This window comes from Medicago truncatula, chromosome 7, assembly GCF_003473485.1.
Source record: "Medicago truncatula cultivar Jemalong A17 chromosome 7, MtrunA17r5.0-ANR, whole genome shotgun sequence".
In the NCBI taxonomy this organism is placed as follows: domain Eukaryota; kingdom Viridiplantae; phylum Streptophyta; class Magnoliopsida; order Fabales; family Fabaceae; genus Medicago; species Medicago truncatula.
This window is the reverse complement of record NC_053048.1, coordinates 16,318,157-16,336,290: the sequence shown is the minus strand read 5'-3', so window position 1 is coordinate 16,336,290 and position 18,134 is coordinate 16,318,157. Positions and strand designations below refer to the sequence as shown.

The 18,134-nt window shown below is 35.8% G+C and overlaps 1 pseudogene; it reads left to right on the top strand.

Moving 5' to 3' along the window:
• The first annotated feature begins 668 nt into the window (after positions 1 to 668).
• Positions 669 to 1,661, top strand: LOC112417812 (endo-1,4-beta-xylanase 5-like; annotated as a pseudogene).
• The last annotated feature ends 16,473 nt before the right edge of the window (positions 1,662 to 18,134 follow it).

The following is an 18,134-nucleotide window of genomic DNA, read 5'->3' as shown; positions in this document are numbered from 1 at the left end:
TGTTAGTTTTTGTGATCGTTACTTTCTCTATGTTTCAGTCTCAATTGAATACCTTGCAATCATGCTATTTCTCTGTTTATGTTCTTCTACTTGAATTATGGATGAATTTATGAACGTTTTTTTTTTAATTCTTACCTTTTAATGTTCTGAACTTTTATTTTATTTTATTTTGTAGGTTCTAATGAAGGTCCACACAGTTATAGTTACTTGAATCAGGAGAAAAAGAGCGCAGGTATTGAATTTTAGTGTCCAAATGATAATGATTGTTCTAATGAAGGTTTGATTTGTGATGTCTTGAATTCCTCAATGCAAATGTGATAACAATTAACTATTGAAGATTTTTAAATTTAAGACTCCCTGTTTCATTTCAGATATGATGGAAATCTGAACCTTTAGGATTGCCTCAAAGAGTCCTAACTAAAATGTGATTTCAAGTGTTCATTTGATAAAAGATTAATTACAGTTAACTTAAAGCTTCTTCATTCTTGAGTGTGGGATTCACATTGTTATTTGGATTGATATAGTTTTTTGCTCTTTGATATATATTCCTTTAATGTTGCAGCTACTTCATGCAGATTTCTATTGAGGCATTTCCTCAAAATTGTTGCAAATTTATCTTGGTGGATGAGGGTGGAGAACGGGATCCTTACACGTGCAGTGTTGCTTAACATTTGATGGCTTAGGTCTCTATCTCCTGAAGAATTACGAGAAGCGGCTGCAAAAAGAATGAAATCTGTGGTTTCAAGATATAGTGGACAATTGATTGCATGGGACGTTGTGAACGAGAATGTCCACAACCGATTTTTTTAGGACAAACTCGGAGAAAATGCCTCTGCAGTATATTATTTAACAGTTTACTATCATGTTTATGAATGTGTTTAACACCATTGAATTCAGTCCACACCAAGTTGCCAGCCCAGCCATTATATCAGGAACTACTGGAATGCTATTGTCTATAGGGGTGCCAGGCCATGCTTACATATATATGAAGTCAGGTCTAGACTAGCTTGGTGCAACTGAACTTCCTATATGGCTCACTGAAAGTAGTGTGGATTCTAATCCAAATCTGGTATTTCCTATACTTTAAAAGTAATAACTTATGCTTATTACACAAGTCAAAATACATAGCTGCATGATTTAAAACAGAAGATGCATAGTTTAATTAGCTATCTATTTTCGTCAGTTAGTCATAGAAGTAAAAGAAACAAACCTGAATTTAGCAAACAAAATTTTAGAAGTATTAGATTCATTAGCTTCACTGTCTATATTATATGACATGATCAAACAATAAATGATTATTTTTTTCTGATTTTTGTGTATTTTGAAGAGATACTAAGAGAAGCTTACTCTTATCCAGCTGTTGAAGGGATTATAATGTTTGTAGGTCCAGCGCAAGCCGGTTTCATCAACACGCAACTTGCAGATGCAAATTTTAAAAATACACAACCAGAGACGTTGTGGACAAGCTTATTGGTGAGTGGGGAACTGGAACTCATACAACCATATCAGACAATAGAGGAATCGTAGATATTTCACTACATCATGGAGATTATGATGTAACTGTTACACATCCTCTAATCCAATACTCCAAAAAATTGAATATAAGTGTAATGAAAGGATTTTCACCGGAACCTATTATCAATGTAAAAATGCATGCCTAAAGAGCAACCAACTATTATAACTCCTACTGAAGCTAGCAATATTTAACTGTGTCAATTTTGAAAGATTATTATTGTAATAAAAGGGTTTTGAAAGATTATATCAACATTTTTTTTGTTAATATTACACTTTTCATCCAAATTAGAACTGAACTCTCTTTGTTAAATATCTACCGCAAAATGCACCAGAATTTTGCAATCTATATAAAAAGGTGGAAGAAACATTTCAACAAACAGTTAAAAGGCATCATTTAAAAGGAAAATTATTTAAATAAAACATTTTACATGTTGAGGTTAAGAATGAGCTTTTTTTTAGGTACATAATATAACATTAACATATAATTTTTACAAAAGAATGAAGTAACATTTTGTCAAAAAAAAAAAAAAAAGATGAAGTCACATACCAATAATATAACATTGACATATAATTTTAACAAAAGAATGAAGTAACACAACATTGATAAAAATTAATATTTTTAAGATGAATAAGTGTGGTGTCTGAGGTTCGAATTCCAACATCTGCATATATTTGGGACCACATATTTCATTCTCTTTGATATGCATTGAGATTTGTTTTTGTGTACTACATCTACAATATATGACCCGTGCGGCAGCATGGGTGGAAAGTCTAGTAAAGAATAATAAGGAAGCTATTAGACAATTGACGAGTAAAACCACAAGTGCACGGTTCTACCGAAATAGTAAAAGGAGAGTATCATTCCAACATGGAGTTGTTCAATTCAATTAACTTTAGTTGATGATTAGAAAGGGTTTTAGTTGCAAAGTTAGGGTTTTTAAACGATTGAACATAATAATAAAAAGAGAGCCTTGGGATTATTGGTCATCATGGTGACAAACCCTTCACAAACCAAACCTTTAAACCTAGAGCCTTTATTTTAATATTATTTCCTTTTAGAGCTATTTTACTTTAGTTGCATATTATTATATTTCAGGAATGAATATTTGATGGATTGAGTCTTGGAGCAAAAGAAAGGGGTTTGGAGTTGATTCAGAATGAAAATACGAAGATTTGGAGATAAAAATATGTCTCCCCAAGGTCAGAAGCTTGCCACGGCCCGTGCTCCCACTGGCACGACCGTGCCACCTCCCAGGATCTCCTTCTGCTGCTTTTGCTTAGATTTTAAGCTACTCTATTTAGTTTTGACCGAAAGCTCGCAGTTTTTTGTGGAACATTCTAGTGATGTATTGCTAAGTTTTTAAGTCGAACGTAAACTATAAATAGAGTATCTAGCCATCACAAAAAAATCATCTTTTGTTCTTCGAATTCAATAAGTGACAATTGTCTTTCTTAATAAAAGTTCTTTTCTTTTCCTTTACTTTCTTGTTATTTACTTTTATGCTTTTCTTCTTCTTCTCCATCTCTACGATGAACATGAGTGAGTAGACTCTTCTTGTCTTGGGATTGTTGGATAAGTCTAATGAGGCAATCCTAATCAAACCAAACCATAAACCCTAGTTTTATAGAAATCTACTTTCTAATCTAATTTCACCATTTTTATAATGAATTAGCAATTACTAAGCTAAGAAGCGAACGTGGAGGGTTTAGTAATTGTTAATTCATCATCACAAATATTAAGCGAATGATCGAAAGATGAAGTTTTAATATTGGAACAAGTGAAATTAGACAAGGGTTGCGAAACATGAGAATAGTCTAGCAAACCTTGAGACATATAAAGTTTCGTTCTTCAAGGATTCTAATAGAAATCAACCATGAGAATAGACGTGGTTGCTAGAGGAACACACTCACTGAGAGAAAAAGGAGATGTGATAGGCTAAAGAGTAACTTGTCTTTAGAAAGTAGGTCAAATATAAAGTTAGAGGTTTAAGGTTTATTTGTGATGGATTCGTTGTTATGATGAACCAATAATCCCAAGGCTCTTATTATTATTATTTTTCTTCCGTTGAAAATCAAACCTTTTTCAACTGCATTTTCTTCTAATCATTCTCTAAAAGTTAGTTAAATTGAACAACTCCCTGTCGAAATGATACTCTTTTATTACTACACCGGTAGAACCGTGCACTTGCGGTTTTATCCCATCAACAAGTTTCTCTTTAGCCTATCATGTAACACCCCGTTTTCCCAACTTGAAATTTTTTACATAAGAATCAGAGTAATCAACTTAAACAGGATGTCACACTACTTTAAAAGATAAATAGAGTAAAATTACTATTTATTCAAAACATCTTTTATCAATAATTCAAATTACATCGCAGCGGAAAACATTTCATTATTCAACAAAATGTCACTACAGCATCAACATAAACAACTTATTAAAATTCCATTCTAGGTGGTTCATCAACATAATTCATAAATATACGTAACAAATGGAAAACAGTGCAAAGATCCCCATCTCGTTACGAATTAGAGCGACCCTAAGACGACGCGTGAGAGAGTCAACTCACATCAACAGCTAATTCTAGTTATCTGCACGTTACCCACGTAGATGCAACATTCAAACAGAAGGGGTGAGATTTCACATTCAATAACAATAAGCGTATAACTCTTTAAAAGAATCTAACGACATATAACAACACGTATTCATCTTTAATAAAAATAATAAACAATAATTTAAGTAAGAGAATTTATCAACACAGAACAACAACAAATCATCATCAACAATGCTTCACATAAACAACAACGATAAATAATATTGATACTTCACATAGTTCCAACTATAAATCATCAATCAACTTCAAATCATCATTAACAATGCTTCACATAAACAACATAAACAACAACAATAAATAATATTGATACTTCACATAGTTCCAACTATAAATCATCAATCAACTTCAAATCATCATTACCAATGCTTCACATAAACAACATAAACAACAACAATAAATAATATTGATACTTCACATAGTTCCGACTATAAATCATCAATCAACTTCAAATCATCATTAACAATGCTTCACATAAACAATATAAACAAGAACAATAAATAATATTGATACTTCACATAGTTTCTCATTAACAACTCATTAGTAATTGACAACTTGAGAACAACGACAATGCGACAACATCGACATCAACTCGACAATGCAACGGCAACAACATCTACTTGACAATGCAATATGCATGTGGTACCAATCAGGGCATCAAGCCCCCAATGTATAGAGCAAATAGGCTCACAGGGCATCAAGCCCCCAACTTAATATCAATGATTATATATCCAACAGGGCATCAAGCCCTCAACTTTAATGAGTATGCAAGGACTCAGCAACCAACAACTTTAACAACTTAGACAACTTCAACAACTTAGAGAACTTTCAACTTAGGGAACTTCAAACTTAGACAACTTCAACAACTTAGACAACTTGCAGCTTAACGATATTAACACAACAACAGTAACAACGACTTAACATCATAATATCATAATTCATCAATTATAAACAACATCATGTAACATCATATTTATCAACATATACATTCATATAATACTTCATCAATCATGAACATAATCATACAACATCATATTCATCAACATATACATTCATATAATACTTCATCAATCATGAACAATGTAACACCCCGTTTTCCCAATATACAAATTTCTTAAACATTTATCAGAGTAAAAACCATAAACGGGATATCACATAGAAACGTAATCCAAAAACAGTTAAATAATAATTTAACTTCCACATAATATCTTAACATAGCAGCGGAGTATTAGTTCAGAAATCATAAATCAGTTTGGCACGCAGGCCCCAACAAGTATCTCAAAAGAGTTTATCAAGCATAAATTATCATGGCAGTTCACGTAAAAGAATAAAGCATGTTATAGCATTAACCCCATCCCGTTACGTATCAGAGCGACCTAGACGACACAGTGAGGCAAGGCCACTCACAGAAGCAACTGCACACTAAGCACGATCACCTGCAAGTTACCCATACGAAGGGCAACATTTTCAAGCAGAAGGGGTGAGATTTCATAATAAAATAACATTAATCAATGTAATTGCGAATCATAAATTAACATCATAATCATTCCATTATTAACTTTGCATAAATGCTAAACAGTTATCACGTAATCATATATCCAATCATTATAAACAACATAACATAATCAATGAACACTTATCACGTAATCACATATCCATTCATCATCAACAAGGCATCTTAATCATGACAATGTGACAATGCTCCTAGACTCCTTATATGCATGTGGTACCAATCGTCATCATAAGTATTAATATACTTTAATCGTGCGGAGGACAAAGCTCCTATAAAACGTGCGGAGGACAAAGCTCCTAATTTTCGTGGTGAGGACAAAGCTCAATGATATGCTATGCATGGACACATATGAACAAAACAACGTAATCGACTTATCAACATGCATCCAATAATTTGGAGCTAAACTTCATCATATACTTATGCACTTAGTTAAACAACGGAAGCAGCATAAACAAGTCACATATCAAGATGATATCATTATAGCAATAGCACATAAATTGCATTATTATCACATCTTCTCATTTTGCATGAATATACAATACAATAGTTCTTAACCAATTAATATTAATATAACTTAAACAACTCTACAGTCTGCATTAAACAACATCACTAGGTCTCATTACCAGTTAGGGGTTCACTCTTGATCAACAAGTGCGACACAGATCGCACAAACACATAATCAAGTTCATCCTGGTTGTACTCGCGAGGCGAGAGCTCTTACTCGCCATGGCGAGTACCACTCAACTCCCAAACTAAGGTCGTTCTGGGTTCCCTCTGATCCTACATTCATTCCTAATCAATACTAGGTATGTTCAGGTACTCAAGGGTATACAAGGTTCAACTAAAAAGGTCGAAACACGAAACATGACATGCTCTCTGCCTGAGCTCGCGAGGCGAGAAAGGGTTGCTCGCCATGGCGAGTTGGACCAAACAACTCGCGAGGCGAAGGAAAGGGGCTCGCGTGGCGAGCGATGAAGTTCATCACTCGCGAGGCAAGGATCATCACTCGCCGTGCCGAGCGATGAACAGAAGCACGGGCAGACTAGGGTTTTTCTCAAAAATCCATCACACAACATGGTTCAAAGCCTAATTTTGATTCCAGAATTCATCCTAAACATATTCTAAGGTTAAAGGACGGTTTCTACATCAATCTAAACAAGTTTTACCGTTTGATCATCAATTTTGAGGGTTTTAACCTAATTCCAAAACTTTTCTAAATCAATCCTAACTTTGTCAATTAATCATCAGAATTACAACAATCAATGCTATTGAATTACTAGTCTCACCCTTACCTTGAATGAAGAAAACCGCAGCACTCTACCTTGATTCCTCTAGACTTGGCTTTTCTCCCTTCTTCCAAAAGTTTTCACGTACAATGAGTTTCTAAAATATTAGGTCTTCTCCTATTTATATCTTTTTCTAATTACTTATCTTATCTCACTTTCTCCCCCAAAACTATCTAAAATATCAAAACAGCCCTCAACTAAATATTTTATATTATTTTCAAATCTTTATTTTATTTAACAATAAAATAATTCCCATATCATAATCAAATCCTTCAATACTCATAACTTAACACGTCATCGATCAAATCATCAAAACATACCAAAATCATGCATATACTATATAATTATCATATAATTGCCTAATCTCGATTAAATAACGATTAAACGAAAGTGGGCGTTACAACTCTCCCCCACTTAAAAGATTTTCGTCCTCGAAAATTTACCTCAAGCAAACAACTCTGGATAAGACTCCAGCATCTTACTCTCAAGCTCCCACGTCAAGCTTTCACCAGTCGCTCCCGACCAAACGACTCTCACGAGAGGTATCTCCTTGCCTCTCAACGTCTTCACTTTACGATCATCAATCCTCAACGGTAAAGTCTCTATCGTAAGGTTGTCTCTAATTTGCACATCGTCGCTTTGGATTACATGAGATGGATCCGGAACATACTTCCGAAGTTGCGACACATGGAAAACGTTGTGCAAATTCGAAAGATGCGGCGGTAAACCCACTCGGTAAGCCACCGTTCCAACTCTTTCCAATATCTGATACGGACCAATGAACTTCGGGGTCAACTTCTTTGACTTCAAAGCACGTCCTACACCAGTCATAGGAGTGACTCTCAAAAACACGTGGTCTCCTTCCTGAAATTCAAGATCTTTTCTACGCTTATCATGATAACTCTTTTGTCGACTCTGCGACGCCTTCATTTTCTCTTGGATCATCTGAACTTTCTCAGTAGTTTGCTGAACAATCTCTGGTCCTAAGACCACTCTTTCTCCTGATTCAAACCAACACAACGGAGTTCTGCATCTCCGACCATACAAAGCCTCGAACGGTGCCATTCCAATACTAGAATGATATCTATTATTATAAGTGAACTCGATCAACGGAAGATGACTATCCCAAGTTCCTCCTTGCTCAAGAACACAAATTCTCAACAAATCCTCTAGCGACTGAATTGTCCTCTCCGACTGACCATCTGTCTGTGGATGATACGCCGAACTCAATCTCAACTTCGAACCCAAGGCCTCTTGCAAACTTTTCCAAAATCTAGAAGTAAATCTTGGATCTCTATCTGATACAATGCTCGAAGGAACACCATGCAACTTCACAATCTCTTTGATGTAAATCTCTGCCAACTGGGCAACAGGGAAACTAATATTAATAGGTAGGAAATGAGCTGACTTCGTCAACCTATCAACAATAACCCAAATTGCGTCGCTCCCTCTCGGAGTATTCGGCAAACTCGTCACAAAATCCATCGATATACTATCCCATTTCCATTCTGGCACGTCTAAAGGTACCATCATTCCAGCAGGTTTCTGATGCTCAACTTTCGACTTCTGACAAACTAAACAGGAATACACAAACTGTGCCACATCTCGTTTCAAACCAGACCACCAGAAAATCTTCTTTAAATCATGATACATCTTCGTAGCTCCCGGATGAATACTCAAGCTACTTCTATGACTCTCTTCAAGAATCATCTTCTTAATCTCTTCATTGTCTGGGATACAAATTCTTCCTCGGAATCTCAACACACCTTGATTGTCGATTTTAAAATCACTGTCTTCAGTCTGATCTCTAGCAACCAACAAGTCCACAAACTTTACATCAACTTTCTGTGCTTCCTTGATATTTTTCAGAAATTCACTATCAATCTTCAGCATACCCAGTTTCACACTCTGAGGTGACCATTCACAAACCAAACTCAAATCTCTAAACTGTTCAAGCAATTCGAACTCTCTGACCATCATGGCGGACATATGCAATGTCTTCCTACTCAAGGCATCTGCAACAACATTAGCTTTACCTGGATGATAATTCAAACCAAAGTCATAATCCTTCAACAATTCGAGCCATCTTCGCTGTCTCATATTCAATTCCTTCTGATCGAACAAATACCTCAAACTCTTGTGATCACTAAACACCTCAAACCTCGAACCATACAAATAATGTCTCCATATCTTCAATACAAAGACTACAGCCGCCAACTCGAGATCATGCGTAGGATAATTCTTCTCATGAACTCTCAACTGTCTTGAAGCATAAGCTACCACTTTACCTTCTTGCATAAGTACACCTCCTAAACCCAACTTGGACGCATCACAATAAACCACAAAAGGTTCATCTGACTTCGGCAAAATTAGCACTGGAGCAGTTGTCAAACGCTTCTTCAATTCACCGAAACTTTTCTCACAATGGACGTCCCACACAAAAGTTTTACCTTTACAAGTCAACTGTGTAAGCGGAAGAGCTAACTTAGAAAACCCTTCAATAAACCTTCTATAGTAACCAGCTAAACCCAAGAAACTTCTAATCTCTGTAACGGACTTTGGAGTCTCCCACTGTGATACCGCTTCAACTTTAGACGGATCCACTGCAATACCATCACCAGAAATAACATGGCCTAGAAAACTCACTTCTTTCAACCAGAATTCACACTTAGACAATTTGGCATAAAGTTTCTTCTCTTTCAACACTTGCAAAACAATCTTCAGATGCTCGGCATGTTCTTCTTCAGTCTTGGAGTAAATCAAAATATCGTCGATGAACACAACTACGAACCGATCCAAAAATGCATGGAAGATGCGATTCATATACTCCATAAACACTCCAGGTGCATTGGTAACTCCAAAAGGCATAACTTTATATTCATAGTGACCATAACGCGTTCTGAAAGCTGTTTTCTGCATATCCTCATCCTTTACTTTAATCTGGTGATAACCTGACCTCAAATCAATCTTGCTGAAAACTCGTGCACCCACTAGCTGATCCATCAAATCATCAATTCTCGGAAGTGGATACCTATTCTTGATAGTTACCTTGTTCAACTGTCGATAATCAATACACAACCGCATACTACCATCTTTCTTCTTTACTAGCAAAACCGGCGCTCCCCAAGGTGAAACACTTGGTCTAACAAACTTCTTCTCAAGCAAGTCTTCCAACTGTTTCTTCAACTCAGATAACTCAGAAGCAGACATACGATAAGGTGCCATCGAGACCGGCTTCGTTCCAGGAACAAGATCAATAGAAAACTCAACTTCTCTCTCTGGAGGCACATCAGGAATCTCATCTGGAAAAACTTCAGGAAATTCACACACCACCGGTAACCTGTCAATCACAGCTTGATTCTCAATAGATATAGTAGCCATTAGCGAAAACATCAAGATACCGTCGCGTTCCAGTTGCTTCAGCTGCTTAGTAGATAAAAACTCTGCACCACTTTCCTCTTCGACGGAAGAGAAATGTACTGACTTGCTAAAACAATTACTAAGAACGTGGTTGTACTCTAACCAGTTCATACCCAAAATCACATCCATACCACTCAAAGGTAGACAAACTAAATCCATTTCAAAATCACGACCAAACATAGACAAAGGACATTTCAAACATACGAGAGAAGTAGTCACCGAACCCTTAGCTGGAGTTTCGACAACCATCTCTCCATTCATATCAGACAAATCAAGACCCAAAGCAGAAACTCAATCGAAAGCAATAAAACAATGCGTAGCACCAGTATCAATAATAGCAACTAAAGGAGTATTATTAATATAGCAAGTACCTCTGATCAAACGATCCTCATTCTCTGTCTGAGTCCCAGTCAAAGCAAAGACCCTACCAGTAGTCGGCGCCCTCTTAGGCTGAGTACACTGTGAACTAATGTGACCCTCTCCGTTGCAATTAAAGCAAACAATGTCTGTACGATTGCAATCAGCTACAACATGACCTTTCTTGCCACACCGGACACACTTCTTGATTTCCTCAGGGCAGACGTTGCTTTTGTGGCCTTTCTCACCACAATTGAAACACACAATCTCTGCAGCATCCTTCTTCTTAGGCCGCCTAACATCGACCATCTTCTGTTTCCCTTTATCAGCAGGGGCACTGTACGGCTTAGGACGACTCTGCTGTCCCTTACCCTTCCTCTCATTCACTACCTTGTAGTGAGCCTTCGTATCTTCTTCGTAGATCCTGCAGCTATTAACCAAATCCTGAAAAACTCTCAGCTGTTGGTATCCAATCGCCCTCTTAATGTCGGGCCTCAAACCGTTCTCGAACTTGATGCATCTCGAGAACTCAGCATTCTCTGCAGTATAGTGCGGATAGAACTTAGACAGCTCCACGAACTTGGCAGCATACTCTGTCACGGACATGTTTCCTTGCTTCAATTCAAGGAACTCGATCTCCTTCTTTCCGCGAACATCTTCCGGAAAGTATCTTCTCAGGAACTCTCTCCTGAAAACAGCCCAAGTCACAACAGCTCCCTCCTGCCCAAGGGTAGGCAGAAGAGCAACCCACCAGTCATCAGCTTCCTCGGCCAGCTGATGAGTACCAAATCGCACTTTCTGGTCCTCCGTGCACTGCATAACCCGGAAAATCCTCTCAATCTCCTTAAGCCACGTCTGGGCTCCATCAGGGTCATAACGTCCTTTGAAAGTCGGAGGGTTCTTCTTCATGAACGTCTCCAACATCCTAGCTTCAACATTTGCACCAGCATTCACGTTAGGTTGTTGTCCCACAGCTTGGGCAACAGCTTGTAGAGCAGCGGCTAACGCAACATCATTCCTTCCAGCCATTTCTGATATTCTACAAAAGTAGCAACAACAACATAAGATAGTAATATAAATATTACTAAGACTCGACACGACTCTCTAATTGACTGGACGGACCGACCTGCTCTGATACCAATTGTAACACCCCGTTTTCCCAATATACAAATTTCTTAAACATTTATCAGAGTAAAAACCATAAACGGGATATCACATAGAAACGTAATCCAAAAACAGTTAAATAATAATTTAACTTCCACATAATATCTTAACATAGCAGCGGAGTATTAGTTCAGAAATCATAAATCAGTTTGGCACGCAGGCCCCAACAAGTATCTCAAAAGAGTTTATCAAGCATAAATTATCATGGCAGTTCACGTAAAAGAATGAAGCATGTTATAGCATTAACCCCATCCCGTTACGTATCAGAGCGACCTAGACGACACAGTGAGGCAAGGCCACTCACAGAAGCAACTGCACACTAAGCACGATCACCTGCAAGTTACCCATACGAAGGGCAACATTTTCAAGCAGAAGGGGTGAGATTTCATAATAAAATAACATTAATCAATGTAATTGCGAATCATAAATTAACATCATAATCATTCCATTATTAACTTTGCATAAATGCTAAACAGTTATCACGTAATCATATATCCAATCATTATAAACAACATAACATAATCAATGAACACTTATCACGTAATCACATATCCATTCATCATCAACAAGGCATCTTAATCATGACAATGTGACAATGCTCCTAGACTCCTTATATGCATGTGGTACCAATCGTCATCATAAGTATTAATATACTTTAATCGTGCGGAGGACAAAGCTCCTATAAAACGTGCGGAGGACAAAGCTCCTAATTTTCGTGGTGAGGACAAAGCTCAATGATATGCTATGCATGGACACATATGAACAAAACAACGTAATCGACTTATCAACATGCATCCAATAATTTGGAGCTAAACTTCATCATATACTTATGCACTTAGTTAAACAACGGAAGCAGCATAAACAAGTCACATATCAAGATGATATCATTATATCAATAGCACATAAATTGCATTATTATCACATCTTCTCATTTTGCATGAATATACAATACAATAGTTCTTAACCAATTAATATTAATATAACTTAAACAACTCTACAGTCTGCATTAAACAACATCACTAGGTCTCATTACCAGTTAGGGGTTCACTCTTGATCAACAAGTGCGACACAGATCGCACAAACACATAATCAAGTTCATCCTGGTTGTACTCGCGAGGCGAGAGCTCTTACTCGCCATGGCGAGTACCACTCAACTCCCAAACTAAGGTCGTTCTGGGTTCCCTCTGATCCTACATTCATTCCTAATCAATACTAGGTATGTTCAGGTACTCAAGGGTATACAAGGTTCAACTAAAAAGGTCGAAACACGAAACATGACATGCTCTCTGCCTGAGCTCGCGAGGCGAGAAAGGGTTGCTCGCCATGGCGAGTTGGACCAAACAACTCGCGAGGCGAAGGAAAGGGGCTCGCGTGGCGAGCGATGAAGTTCATCACTCGCGAGGCGAGGATCATCACTCGCCGTGGCGAGCGATGAACAGAAGCACGGGCAGACTAGGGTTTTTCTCAAAAATCTATCACACAACATGGTTCAAAGCCTAATTTTGATTCCAGAATTCATCCTAAACATATTCTAAGGTTAAAGGACGGTTTCTACATCAATCTAAACAAGTTTTACCGTTTGATCATCAATTTTTAGGGTTTTAACCTAATTCCAAAACTTTTCTAAATCAATCCTAACTTTGTCAATTAATCATCAGAATTACAACAATCAATGCTATTGAATTACTAGTCTCACCCTTACCTTGAATGAAGAAAACCGCAGCACTCTACCTTGATTCCTCTAGACTTGGCTTTTCTCCCTTCTTCCAAAAGTTTTCACGTACAATGAGTTTCTAAAATATTAGGTCTTCTCCTATTTATATCTTTTTCTAATTACTTATCTTATCTCACTTTCTCCCCCAAAACTATCTAAAATATCAAAACAGCCCTCAACTAAATATTTTATATTATTTTCAAATCTTTATTTTATTTAACAATAAAATAATTCCCATATCATAATCAAATCCTTCAATACTCATAACTTAACACGTCATCGATCAAATCATCAAAACATACCAAAATCATGCATATACTATATAATTATCATATAATTGCCTAATCTCGATTAAATAACGATTAAACGAAAGTGGGCGTTACAAACAACATCATATAACATCATATTCATTAACATATACATTCATATAATAATTCATCAATTAAAGATATTCACGTCAAACCAAGTTAGATTTACCACAACATAGGTTAAATACTCTTAAACACCTTAATTGAACTCACAGTACACAAGCTTTGAAGTTTGGAGACAATCCATAGGTTTTGGGTTGACTTAGAAATAGTTATGCAGAATTTGCATAAAATTTCACTAAGACCTCCTTCGAGTATTTTCATCATAACTCAAAAATCGTAAATCATTTTCAAGTCAAACTAAATACACTGGAAAGCTAGCACAATTATCTAAAACATTTCTGTTTACACTAAAGGGCAATTCAAAACAGAAACGTGTGAAAAATACGCAAGAACACGAAACAGGATGTCCTGTCAGAGAGCAACTCGGGAAAAACCCATTTTTCACCCCAAAATCTCAATTTTAACTCCCTATGCCCAAATTTGATCCCTAAGTTTGTCTAAACATTTATATACATCAAAAGAGACTCAAAGCCATATAAAACTTGACCAAAAACATTATTTTACAGCAAAAACACAAGTATACATATATACATAACTTGAGCATATAAATTCATCATCAACAAATTAATTAACATTAAATTCACATACTCAAACATTGCATCAAAACATAAGCAAAAATTTCACCAATTAAATTCACAATAATCACTTTATACAAATAGGCACTTATGGGTAGAAGTAGAAAAACATAATCACTTTATACAAAAGATTATGAATTAAATCTAACCCTAATTTCTATAACATCAAAACAAACAACAACTAGAAGGTTAAACCATTTTTCATAATTATACAACCCATTATTAGAGAAAGCTAGTCCCACCCTTACCTTAGGTTAGATGTTCGCAAGGTTCTACCGTTTTCTCTTCTCTAATTCTTCTCTTCTCTTGGTTTCTCTCTTTTCTCCCAAAAACTGTTTTCACGTATTATGTTTCTCTATTCCTAACCTCTCTTTATAAACCTAACATATTCTCCCTTATTCCAAATCTGCCCCTCACATCTCAATATTCTATTTTAATATATATATATATATATATATAATATTTCTATAGCAAATAACACATATATCTCTACCCCAAATAACAAATATATCTCTATAACAAATATATTTCTACACCAAATAACAAATATATTTCTACACCAGATAACAAATATATTTCTACACAACATAACATATATATTTCTACACCAAATAACAAATATATTTCTACACCAGATAACATATATATTTCTACACCAAATAACATATATATTATAGTAATAAATACAACATATAACATAACAAAATATCATTCATCAAAATAAATCGACTAAATTATAAAAAGAAGTTTAAACTCAATAAAATAAATAAATAATAAAATAGGGCGTTACATATCACATCTCCTTTCGGTCTCAGCGAGTGTGTTCCTCTAGCAACCACACCTATTTTCATGGTTGATTGCTATTAGAATCCTTGAAGTTCGTAACTTTATATTTCTCAAGGTTTGCTAGACTATTTTCATGTTTCTCAATCCTTGTCTAAATTCACTTGTTCCAATATCAAAACTTTCACTTTCGCTTGATGAATTGATATTTGAGATGATGAATTAACAATTACTAACCCTCCACTTTCGCTTCATGAGTTTGGTAATTGTTAATTCATGTGAAAACGGTGAATTTAGATTATGTGATTAGACTTATCCAACAATCCCAAGACAAGAAGAGTCTACTCACTCATGTTCATCGTAGACATAGTGAAGAAGAAGAAGAACATAAATAAACTAACAAGAAAGTAAAAGAAAGAACTTTTATTAAGAAAGACAGTTTTCACTTATTGATTTCCAAGAACAGAAGATGAATTGTTGTGATAGCTAACCTACTCTATTTATAAGGTGAGTAATCCTTTCATTGATTGATGTTGATAACGATGAGCCTATGTTGATGACTTGTTTAGAGATTGAATATGCTTGCTATGCTATGTTAGTAATGTGATAGCTTGAGGTGTATGGAATGGGGGATAAATAATCATCTGATGCTAGTATCTAGGAGGGATGGTTAGGTATGTGTTATGCATGAAATCCTTGAATGCTTATATTTGTTTATGTTGATTATGATTGACGTGAATCTTACCCTAGTTGTTTTGACCGCCTACCTTTTTGTATGAATGGGTAGACGAAGTGCATGATTAGTTTGCTTCCGGTGAGTTGCTTGGATAGCGGGAGCTAATCTCTGTTACCGATTCTTTAGAGTCTTAAATTAGGCTCTGATTAGGTGTCAATTGTAACTCCCTAGTCGTTATTTTATTTATTTTGAATTATTTAGAGTCTTTTATATGATTTTAAATAATATTTGTTGATTATGTGGTGTGTATTATTTTATTATATAGTTTATTTTAATATAATTAGAATAATGTATGAATTAATATTATTTTGGAGGTTGGGGAGTTAATTAGGATTTAATAGAATTAAGGGGGAGAAAATGAAATAAGGGGAGTTTGTTTACACTGATTTTTGGTAAACAATCGCTGGTTTCAATGATGTTTACTTGCAAGATCAACCAGTAAATCTTAGGAGCATATTGTACTTTTGTGGTTTGAATGTAGGCGTAATACTTGTTCGTAAAGTATTTTTGATAAAGTAAAAAACAAGAACAAAATGTAAAGAACTGAATCCAATCCGTGTCGAATCCAATCGAAATTCTGTAAAGAATGACAATAGAAGAAAATACTTCGAAAAGTCTTAATAAAAAGACTTAAATTGCAAAAGTGTTTAAAGAACTGTATTGAATTTGTAAAGATTTAATGAAGGTTGGTACACATATTCATACTTTGCAACTTGTGACTCGTTTGTCGCTTCCATACAGACAGTATTGAGTGTAAGTTTTTAGTATGATTGAATTGTGACCTATTTTTCCTAAGAAAAACTACTATTTATACAGGTAATCCTATAACTACCTAAACATATCTGTTCGATTCAAAATCGGAACTAGCCGTTTGCTAACTGCTTGATCTTATCCACAAAGTCTAAAGGCGCTTCGATAACTTCCATCGAACTAAAACGGCTTCTTCGATTCCTGCTGAAGATATATATATATATATATATATATATATATATTTTCGATGGATTGCTTCACAAAGCTAAGTCCACCTCTTTTAAGTCAAACCCTTGACCACATTAAATGATAGTATTTTCACAAATATCGGTTAACAAATTGCCCCCCAGAAACGTTATGTTTGAACTCTTTTTCGATCAAGAGAAACTTGACGTTTCTGAAAATTTCGATAAAGTGTGACTCCTCTGCGTGACACCACTCTTTTGAAAAGGGGACATTTCAAAAGTTTTAACTTTTTAAACCGTCTCCATCAGAGCTTAGTGGGCCATGTTTGTTATTGGGAACCATCAAAAAACAACTGTTCCATGCGATGATTGACATCTGTCAAACATCAAAGGCTATATATGACCTTAGGCCATACTTTTACTCTCACTTTGCCTCCTTTTAGTATTTTTACTCTTTTCACCATCTCCTTCTTCTTCCTTACGATTTCAACACTGTTCATCGTTCGTTGAACAAAAAATTCGTAACTCCATGACGCGCGCTGAAGGTTCTTCTTCTCAATCAACAAAACAACATGAAACAAATGTCAATCTTCTCATAAATCCTCAATTTATGGAAGAACCGGGTCTCAAAGAAGCTGAAGACAAAATCTGGAAATCCCAGGTAATCATTTCATGTCCAAACTCATCACATGCATACCTAGGGCCTTTGCCGGATGACTCCGATGATCAGAAAAAACTAAACACTGTTTTTCCTTGTAGCGAGGAACAACTGCCTCTCATTTTCTCAAAAGGTCCATATGACCTAAGTTTTTTGAAATCTAAATTTAGAACCGAACCCAAGATAGAAAACAATGAGAAATATCTTGATTGGCTGGATAAAGTGGAAAAAATCAAAGGTTCCTTCTAGAAAGAAATGGAAATTTTTGATCTTATTCAGCTATCCCGTCAGGGACCTAAATATCATAATGAGATGATCATTGCTTCCCTCCATTTCAGGAACCCCTCGACTAATAGTCTTCATTTAAAATGCAGAATGCTGACACCTACTTTGCTGGACGTTGCTGGTCTAGTCGGTTTGAAACCTATAGGCCAAACT